The sequence below is a fragment of the Meleagris gallopavo genome, chromosome 10, assembly GCF_000146605.3.
Source record: "Meleagris gallopavo isolate NT-WF06-2002-E0010 breed Aviagen turkey brand Nicholas breeding stock chromosome 10, Turkey_5.1, whole genome shotgun sequence".
NCBI lineage: Eukaryota > Metazoa > Chordata > Aves > Galliformes > Phasianidae > Meleagris > Meleagris gallopavo.
The window spans coordinates 3252497-3264077 of NC_015020.2; positions in this window are offsets into that span (position 1 = coordinate 3252497).

Sequence of the window (11581 nt, forward strand, 5' to 3'; positions counted from 1 at the left end):
TTTTTTTTGTTAAAGGGTGACCCAAAGATAACTATTCAAACAGGATAATTTTGGTGGTTAATCACATAATGAACTTAGAATTATCTAGATTGATCTAGGAAAAAAAAAAAAATCTTTGGGCTTTTGTCTTTTAAGAACAGCAGCCATATTTGTACAACCAAAAAAGCAGCCCATGTCCTTTCTGGTAAATAACGCTATTGTTTTGTTTGGGCCCACAATAAAATACCAAACCTGGTGTTTAATATTTGCTCTGTCTTTCAGTTTCTCTTCCTGTCAGTTTGAAAACTGCAGTTTTGCTATAATTACTGTAGCCAGTTGATAGGCTAAACTCTAGAAACAGTTTTACCTTTTTGAGTTACTGTGGATCAAGAAGTTCAGTCACGTGAGAATCTGGAGGCAAATAGAGTATCTTTCTACCATTAAGTTGTGCTGCAAATTGGCCATGTTTCAACTCTCATTCTATACTAAATATAATATAAAATTAATTTCCTCTTTTTGCTGCTTTCTGCTTATCAAAAAACAAAACAAAACCTAACAAATCAAATCTTTTAGTTCTCTAAGATTAGTTTTATTACATTTCACAAGGAGCCAAATCTTAAGTATACTTGTCAGCTATTTTTTTCTTCCTATATACATTATAAAATTCTTGGGGGATAGAATGTTGAGGAAGTGGCGAATAGGAGGCACATAAAAGCTTGAACTCATCCATATAAAGTAGTGTTAATTTTCTTCAGGAAACGCCTATTAAAAAGGAATACTATTTTACAGAAATTGCTAAACTTTTTTTATCTGGAATCACTAACTTTTAATGTCCATTGTGAATTTTGTAGAATTCCTATTTTAATCACATCAAACTGTCTCAATTAGACAAATGTGCTGAGTCCCAGACAGTCCTGAGTATGCTTGGGTATGGTTTAGATTCTCCTGCAGTGACTGGCTAACACCATGATTTCAAAGAGACTTGCTAAATTCCTATGCTATTCATTTATTGAATACTCCTGTTTTGTACTGCCTTGCAGACACGTCTTTTGAGAGTATGGAGAAGAGGGAAACATAAATCCTAGAGCTATGTTATGATGATTTCAATCTGCTAGAACCCAAATTTATAGAAAGCTCTCGCTTCCGCACTTCAGGCTAACTTTATAATGGGGTTTTTGTCCATGTATTAAAATTCTGTATTAAAATTTTCTCGAAATAGTTTTGCAGTCTCTTAATGCACTTTCAAATGCATTTACTCATATTTCTGTTTGTGTTTCTTCAACGACACTGGAACATCTTGAAGGACTTGCATTTCAGCAAAATCTCAACAATTTCCTGATTTTGATTTGTTGCTTTTTTTAAATAATGTGAAATTAAATCTCAGAGGAAGTAAATATGGCATCTTAGTAATACTACTTATTTAAGAACATATTTGTCTGTTGTGTCCATCTCAAAATTGGTACGTTGTAGCTCAAGCTGAAATGGAACATTAAGTAAATTGTTAAAACTCCAAGTTGTTCTGGAATAATCTTAAGTTATAATACTTCAAATAAAAGCTGTCTGAAAACATGAAGATTTAACATATTTCCTGAATTCCTCTGCTAAGAATATCTATGCAGATCTCCATATCTGCCTCAAAGTGAAAGAAAAAACAATTTCACTTCTTTCTTTTCATTTTTTTTTTCCTTGGTTTTGTGTATTTCTCACAAATCTTTTGTGGTCTGCAAAATGTTTTTTTTCTGCTTCATTTTCTAAATCTAGTGGTAGATGGAGCAATGGAGAACCCAGAATGGCTTTTTAAGAGATGTAAGGATGGCCATTTCCATAACTTTTCATATGGATCTCACTAAACAGAATCCTATTCAGGTCCTTCTCAACTGCCTTCTAAACAGTGAGTCCATGTTATTAAGGCCTCTCCCTCAGGAGGAACAGCAATGATCAGGTGAACTTGAGTAAGCAGAGTAAATGGGAGTTCCTGGATTTGGCATCTGTCCTGGTTGGTTTGGGCTTCTTGAATCATCAGTAATTTCCAGGAATGACCCTTGTGTCTGATGTTGCTGGTAGCTGTGTTTATAGCTATGGCTTTGGGGTGGGTGGAGGTGGGGAGGGGTGATGGACAAAAACAACAACAGCAAAAGAATTTAATGTTTCAGTAATGTGAAGCAGGAAATTCACTGGTGCTGAAATAAAAGTCACAACCTTGAGCCTGGTCTTGGTTATACTGACAATGTAATTCTAATGTAGCAAATATTTTATTTTAAAATTGTTAGCAACTGTTGTCATGTTTCTAACACAAAGAAAACCTGATGTGATATACATTGCTGAATTATTTTACATGTTTGCTTGAAGGTCGTGCAAGTTATCAGGAAGGTCTCAAAAAAAAAAAAAAAAAAAAAACTCCTGCCTTTTGCATATGATCCTCATATAAGCTGCATCATAACTGAGGAAAATGAAGGATGCCTTTCAAATATGTATTGTTTACATTAAGCTGTTTATTGCATGATGTTGTTCTGCTTGTCTTAAATCTGGCTTTTCAGAGAGCAATAATTACAAGTTTTCATTAAAATGCTCTTATGCAGTTCTGTTGCAGTACATAGCGAGCAGTCCTTGTATAAGGAAGTTGATTTTATTGGGGAACTTTCCAACCAGCATTTGCATTGTAGCTGTACAGCCATTAAACTTACTAAGAATCCTTTTAAATGCAGAATTGCTAATAGTTTCTGCATCTGTTTAGTTTAGCTCCTGATTTCTCCATTTGTGCACAGTTCATGTTGTGATGGTTTCGCTATGAATGTGGCTCACTGTGGATGTACAAACTCATATTTAAAAATGGGTTTCAGAAGGCATGAGATGTCTTAAGGAGATGCTTGTGTTCGTGGAAGTGAAAATGTAGTATGAAAAGGCTTGTTAATGTTGTTTATTCTTTTTGTGTGTACACGTAGAAATGCTTCAACATTATGTCAACTAGACATAATACTGGTACTTGTCTTTCAAGGTGCATTTCCCATTTGTTCATTCTGAAAAGCTGTGACTGCTTCATTTTTTTTATGTCCATTTTTCCAAAGGAAGTTGCTGGGAGTCTTTTAAAAAGAAAGAGTAATATGCAAGTGTGTGCATTAGATTGGAGTGCAACAAACTTAAGTTACTGTCTTCTGCCAGTAACAGCTTTATAACACCCACATGAATTGTTGTATTTTTATCATATTTTGATCTAATTTGAGTATTGCTTACTTACCTTGTTGTGAGTAGATTGAATATGTACTGACAAGCATTCTTAGAATCCTTAATTTTTTCAGAATTGGATGAATCTTTAGAACGATGACTGAAGCCTCTTGAAGGAAACAGCATCTTCAACTTCTTTCCATTCATGAACTCCAAGCTTTAAAAAAAAAACAACAAAAACACAGAAAATCTCAGGGGTTAAGCAATCCTAGGGTTTAAGTAGAACTTTTAATTGTAGAAACCTCAACTTACCATTTATATTTAAAAAAAACAAAGGGGCTTAGCTGCAAGCAAGTTATGTTTCTGGTAATCACCTTCTATATAACATTTAAGAAATTATGTCTTGTACTAAAACTTCTGAATTTCTCTTTACTATCTCTCCTTTATGCCTGGCTCGATGAGGCAGTCAGCATCAGGTAAGAAAGTTTATTGGGGTACAAGCATCTGATTGCTAATGCTGAGAGGTTTTTTTTCTTTTTTGTACTTGTGGAAGTATCCCATTATTCATCAGTCTTTTAATATGTTGACCAATAGGACATGTAGATTTTCTTTAGAATGCTGAATCTTTTAAGCCCAAAAAAGATGTGTACATGTGAATATTAACTCATTTACTTGTGACAGTTGTGTTTTGGGTTCAGATGGCTTTTGAAGGTATAACAGTTAAGTATATTTTAGTTGCATGTTTTTATTAACTCTTTGAAATATTCTGAAGATCATATTCATGTGTTATAGTGAAAACTGGCTAAAACCCGCAGTCATCTCGATGATATGACCTGAATTTGAGAATTAAAGCAAGACCTGTGGGTTTAACAGACCTAGTTTTACAGATTTGATTAGATTTGAGGATGTTGCAAAACTGAAGCAGTAGAAACGACCAAAATTCATCTGAATTGGGGTAATTGGGATGAGACGTATCTAGTTCCCTTCATAAGAAGTAGAGTCAGACCTAGGACTGAAAGGATAAATTGGCTCTCTTTACGAAAGAGAACATAAGTGGCAGATCCTGTGTGTGTACCCAGGGTGTAAGTCCATATTATGTTCAACATCGCTGCAAGAAAAAAAGCTGTTATTTTTCTTCAGATGAAATGATAAGAATAGCAGGAAAACTAGGTTTTTTTTCCTCTTAAGTCCTTAATTAGACTTCCAAATATATTGATACAATGTTTTGCTACATTAACAACATCTTGACATGAGCTTTACTATGTTAAACCCTTTTTCTATGTTCAAATAATACACTGATGGTAGAGATGTCAAGAAGTCACTCAAAACTCAGTGAACAAACAAAAAGTGATTTATCAACTGGAAAATCTTAAGCTATGCCTGCATATTAGCAAACACGGAGTGGCTATGTACAATTCAGGAAAAGTATTTTATAGTTATTACTGAGTCTTCTATAGTAGCACTGGTTCAGTGTACAACAGCAGCAAGAACCAACAAAACAATGTTGGGAATCAAGAGGTGGAATATTAAAAGCAGAAGAAATACCACTTCATTGCCACTACAAAACTTTAGTACAAAGCTCCTTATGCCACAAGCTGGATGTAGAGAAGTTAAGGAAAGTCTGGAAGGAAGTTAAAGAGCAACTAAAATCAGTGGTTTTGAGTGTAACCTGCTGTAGGGAACCTGGAGGATTGGACTAGAGCATCCCCAGTGGTCCCTCCCAGCCCTTACGCATCTGTGATTGTGTGAGTGCTGCTGCTCCAGGAGGAAAGGCTAAAATAGATGGGACTCATTGATTTTGTAGGTAAGGCGAAGGAAAGAATTGTGATGACTTCAGGATCATGACTGAGTTGTTTTTACACCTTTTACTAAACATCTGTTAACAACTTTTAACTGATACTGGTTAGTATCTAATTACATTGGAATACATACTGTCTACAAGTTGCTCCAAATGCTTTGAGAAGCCTTCCCAAGCCCTCCTACTGCAGCAAATGCTACAGATAATGGGTTTATTTCAGAAATGTGCTTAAATAAATGTTAGATTGAGGTGCCCTTGAAACATATTCCACTCTGAAATTACTTAAAACTGAAAGTAGTGTGAAGGTCTTCACCCTCATCTGTTGGATGCTTTTAATTTCTTGAAGGTGTTCATCTAAAGATATCATATGCTGAAGGGCTCAGGAAAACATTCAAGGTCACTAGCTTGGCTCTCAGAGTACAACTGATGTTGAATATCACCTTTACAGTTCAGATGAACTAATGGCTTAAGTGTGCAGACATGGAAGCATTCATTTCTTACTGAAATGTGAAATTTGTAGTCACTTGTACAGTAGGCTTTTGAGCCTTTGATCATGTTGGACAGGAGCTGTAGGGCTGTTCTGTCTTTCTGGGGTAAATTTTTTAGTGAATAAAACTGCTGTTCTGGAAACACCATGTGGCAGCCAATCATATTGCAAGATGTTTTTAGGGACAGTATTTCTAACTAATGCAACAATCTCAGTATCCATGTATATGAAGTAGTAAGAGTTGCTTGTTCCTGACAAACATTGCTGTCTAATATCTAACACATGGCATAAGGAGATGTTGCATCATGAACTATGCAGTGAGAGCGTGAAACTTGTTTTGCTTGTCTTTAAACAAGCGAGTTCCTTGTGAAATAACTGCAACTTAAGCATACAAGAATATTCCAATACTAGTTAGTATGCATAGTTGCATAATCTACAGGAACATTCTGATAAACATTAAAGTGATCAGATATATGGAGCTTTTACATACCATTTACATTTGATTTGAAGTTTCTAGAATGATTGTGATTCTTGCAACCTTTTTTCCAAACGGTTTTACTTGGATCTCTTATATAAGCCCAGAGTGAATATAGAAATTCCTTCTTCCCCAAATGAACAGGTAAAATCTGTTACTGATATAAACAGCAAGAACCTGCCTGCTCTTCTTATTTATCAAGCTGAATATCACTTCAAATTTCTGAAACGTGGAATAGGTTTGTGATGCAAGTAGCTTCTCAGGCTTTTTCTCTCTACTTTTCAGATCTGGTACTGTTGAGAGTTGCTTACAAAATAGCACTTGATGCATCTTCCTTTTTAAGCTGACAAGAGTGACATTAGGAAGTTTCTGTAATGCATTTCAGCATCTTTCTAATTCCTTAGGATTCTTATCATGATACTTAACAGTTGTCTGACTTTGAGACAATCGGTACTAAAAGTTAGGACAAGTGAATTTCTAAAGAAAAACTGTCTCAGGGAGGTCTTCTGGGAGCCATGGTTATTTTGACTTAATGAACAGGGGGATTTGCCAGAGCTTCAGGTTTTACATTCGAGTAGCTTGAATACATGGTTAAATAGCTTATAACTCCAGATTGCATTTTGAACTACTGTTATTATATCTGTCCACAGCCTGCGAATCTTTTTTCTCTTGGTTTCTTAAAATTGAAATTATGATCTATTTATGCTGTCTGGAGAAGTTTCTCTTATTGTCTTAAAATATCACTAGCTCTGAAGTAGATAATGAAAGGTTGCTTGATCCTCCCGTGTAGACAGAACCGAGTGTGTTTGCTGTGTGCTTTTTTCTGTGGCTATATGAAACTAACAATACTACATCTGAATCCTTCTGCTTAGGAGTAGGGGAGGGCTTTTCTCAAGTTGAGAAATCAGTGATGGGGAAAGAATGAAACTACAAAGGTGTAAGATGTGAAGGCCAAAAGCACTGTCAAAATGAGTTGTCCACTCTAGAAAACTAACAGTCAACCATTCTCATGGGGATGCTAAGGATGCAGTGAGTAGCCTGAAGAAATCTGTCATTTGTGATTCCAGGTACCTTGATTATTAAGCTTTAAAACTGAAATAGTCCGGGTGTGCGAGAAGAATTCTGGAATATTTAAAGTACTCTTTAAGACATTCCTTCAAGTTCTCTGGACAGCCAGGAATGAGAAGTCATTTGTTCTGCTTGCAGAAGTGATTGGGAAATATTCTACATCTAACATTTAATTTAAATCGGTTGAGGAGAGATTATTGGAACTGAGTGGTTTTGTTTTGATTTTGCTGCTGGACTCTTTAGCTCTGATGACTTTAAATCCCACTTGTTTGGTTTTGTTGTTTTTTTTTAACAGATCAAATGCTTAAAGGGACAGAGAGACTTCTCAGACCAACCCACTTTTGATGGGATCCACATTGTCAACCATTTCACAGGAGATGATGAGTCATTTCATTCTTCTGATGAAGATTTTATAACTAACTCCATACAGGAGAGTGGGGTAAACTTTCATTTACGCAGGAGGACTGGTCAGATGGCTTTGGATCACAGAGTTGTTGACAGCAGTGACAGTGAGACTGAAGAAAGCACACTCCAGACTGGAAACTTGGACAAGATGGTTTCCAAACAGAGGAGAATGGAATCTTACTCTACTACTGTGTGATGATCACTGTGACTAGCATTTGAAGACATCTGTGTTTCTTTAAGGATTAAATTGTCAGATAATTGAAGGCATCCAGCAGTGGTTTAGGTAACTATTGGATCTGTTCTGGCCTGTGATGAATATACACATGTACTGTCCATCTGCCTTCTCTTTGCCAAATCTTGCTAGTGACGTACCATTGCTGTGAAACAGGATCAGAAGAAGTTAATGGATGACAGTTCTGACAGTATTACCGAATGTTCCTTGTTTTAGAAACTGCAAATATATCATTTCTTTAAATTGTAAGAAACCTTTTGGCTGTTCACAAGGATGGGAATTATTTTCCTCAAAAGAAATCACTCTTGTGCAATATTTTATGCTCTGAACAAATGTGTATGTTTTACATCATTATCCATTTGTGATCAAGATGGACTCTGACCATCTGATCATATGGCATACATATAATTATGCTTCTAAAAACTTCTGTTTTATTAAAGTTACCAAACGCCCATGGAAGGCTTGAAAGAGGAGCCATAATCTATACTACTTCCTATATACAAGTACTGGTCACTAAAATGTCATAAAGGTGTTTTACACCCTTTTCACTTAGATTTATGTGCATCTGCTTTTGATGTTGCTAAATAATACATGGTCTGAATATATTAACTACAATAATGTTTATTTTGTACATATTTATATAACTGCACCAAGCTGAAAATGTATATTATACCATTTTATACGAGGAATGTAAATGTTGCGATATGACTGTCTCTCATTCTACCTGGAAAATGAATTCTGTACATACACACTAGAAATGAATTGCTAAATAAAAGCAAAACACTAACTTTACATTCAGTTTCAGCTAGCTACACTAACAGATTCCTGTCTAACTGAAATGCTTGTTCAAAACACTATTGACTGAAATCTTTTACCTTCATATATATGTAATGAAAATAAATTTTTCACAATTTAACAAGGTTGCAGCCTTTACTGTCTAGTCACTTCTAAGCTACAGCCCTTAGTTACCCTCTGGCTCTGAATTAGAGTGGTACTTTGAATGAAAAGAAAGATTATTTGTGTATTCCAGTTCTAATGAAGGTATCAGTGCAGTGAAAATACCTACGTTTAGTTTTCTTGCAGTTTTATATTGCCGTTGTCTGAGAAATAGTATAGACCCTGTCACCAGGATAGCTATTGTTAGCCAAAGTGGTGAGTGCTGAGCAATTCTGCTTTCACCCTCTGCAGTAAACTAAGATCCAATAACACAGCCCCCTGCCTTGGTTCTTGAACAGAACAACATCTAATATTGTCATATGAACACCCTTTGAGACAAGCCAGTTAGCAATTTTCACCATTATTAAGAATATCATACATACATAAACAGTTCTTGGAATTTGTTTTCAAGTACTATTTGCAACTGTATTTTATTTAAGAATAAAGAAGGGCTATGTTGGTAGTAATAGCATGCATGTTAAGTCTTACTGGGAGAAGCAGTGTAGCTGTTAAAAATCATGGAACTGTGGAAGCGTAGTGCTGAATACATTTGAAGAACATCTGAATGAGCCCCTAGGAAAACAGCAAAAGGGAGAAGGAAGAACATTTCAAAGAACAAATAGGGAAGGCTGAATGGAAGAAGCATCCTTTGGGTGTCTAAACTGCTTTATTTGTCTAGGCAATGTAATTTAAATCTCAAAGCAAGTGGGTGAAAAATGTTAAGTTACCCACTTCGGCAAATTCTGACTTGCCTCAATATTTCTTCAAACTATTCCCACATCTTGCTGCTGCCTACACCATATGCTGTATAGTTCATGGAAATTGTCATCTCTGAGGAGGATTAGCTTGACTTTGGTTCTAATCACTGTTAGAAATCTCATGTGCAAGAACAAGCCATGCCTGTTTTGTTTGCTAACAAGTAACATTTTTTTTCCTTTCCAGTGAGGATCCAGTGACATATTTTGCAGCGGGGTAATTGTTACCTACGATGATGGTTGATAAGGTCTTGTTGCCTGTCATCAATACCAGCTGCAAGACTCTCTTAAATGTAATGTTCCATAATAAGCAGCAGGAGCAAAATTCAGTTGGAGGACTGTATAAATGAGTGCTATAATTTTGCCTTAACTGCCTTACTGTTCAAGTGCTAGTAAATAAGATCGGTTACTGAACTTTTGTATTTTTATGTATTGCTAATAGTATAATTGCAAATGCTGAATAACAGCGCAAATAAAAATATTAAGGGAAAAGTAAAGGGCTTTATCCAACTACTGCATCTGTTTTAAAGATGAAGGTCAGTGGTTGAACATGCTGCAGTTTCAGAAGTTTTATGTGGAACATCCTCAGAGGACAACACAAAGAATGTTGTTGAAAATAATCATACTTTTTCTTCAGACATTCTGCTACACATGAAGCTAATTTCTTTGCCTGTGTGTGTTACAATCTGAATACATACCAGAACAATGGCAATATACTAATAATGTAGATGGTACATTTACTAGTAAGTCAATAAATAAGGCATATTAATTATGCTACACATCATGACCTTGCTTATGTGACCTTCTAAAAAACTTCATAGCTCTCTTAGGTTTGTTGCTTTGCTACATTCAGGCTGCAGAAACTCAATGTGAGTGTTAAAAAGTTAAAATCATGTAAACGCAAAAGTTAGCCTCAATATGTGCATATTCAGGAATCCTGAATTTAGGTAGTGTCATACACAGTTTCCACTTAAACTCTATGTTTAGTAGTAAAAAATGGTTCTGTTTCCCTGGTCTCATAATCAAATACTTTCATTAGCTACAAAAGCTCGAACGTTTACTTTTTTGTTTTTGTTGTTCCTTCAGGCTAAAGGTACAGATATTTTAGGATCTGATAGCATGGCCCTATTGTGCCCAAAGGAGGGCTGCGAAGATGGAGAAGGGTGTAGAAGGCAAGGCATACGAGGACTGACTGCAGTCACTGGGATTGCACAGAGCAGAGCAGACTGAGGGGAGGCTTCATGGTATGCAGCTCCTCACGGGAAGCAGGGGGGCAGCGCTGAGCTCTGCTGACCCGAGGGAAGGGCACGGAGCTGTGTCAGGGGAGGGGCAGCTGGGGGTGACAGACTCCGCACCAGAGGGCAGTGGGTGTGAAACAGGCTGCCCAGGGCAATGGGCACAGCACCAAGCTGCCCGAGTTCGAGGAGTGTCTGGACAGTGCTCTCAGACGTATGATCTGCTTTTTGGATGGTTCTCTGTGGAGCCAGGAGCTGGACTTGATGATTCTTGTGAGTGCCTTCCAACTCATGATATCCCATGATTCTATGTTTTGACTAATATTTTATCTTCCACTAAATTAAAATTTCAACTGTGAGTGTAAATTCCTGTATTATATTCTCTAAAATAAATTCTTATAAGACAATAAAAGTGACTAGCACAAATTTTACAATACCACTTTGTAAATAATGTAATACTGTACTTACACACTATTCAGCTCTTTTGTGGAAAAGCAACGCTGAAGAAAATGCATGTTTTTGTTTTGATTTTATGTAATCACTGTTCTAAATAAAAGATGATGTTAGTGATTCTCAGAGAAATTTGATGCTCGTTCCAAATTCATACTTTAAAATGCAAAGTTGGCCAAAGATTTGTTAGCGTAAAATGTCCACAGTCTAGCATGGATATGCTGCTAATTCCTTTTCCTGCAGAGACATCAAAGAAGTGTTGCGCATTTTGAGAGAAGGCAAAGAATAGAGGATAATGCAGATTTCCTAGGACAGTCAGTAGGCTAGTGGAGCCTGGAGGCTAAAAACAACAACCGCCAACCAACAAGATATAATATCGAGGTTAGTACAATCTACCTGAAAATCACAGTGTTTGGTTTAACTGTGCACCAGCTAATGAATTTATGTGTGCTGAGATGGAATGGAAAAGTTATGTAGAACCTGATGGATTTCTGGATTTCATAGTTCTATTTTGTTCTATGAAATACTCTTAACAGTATAGTTATGTTGATATATTTTTAAAATTCTCTGAGGATTTTTTAATTTTTTTTTTTTTTTTT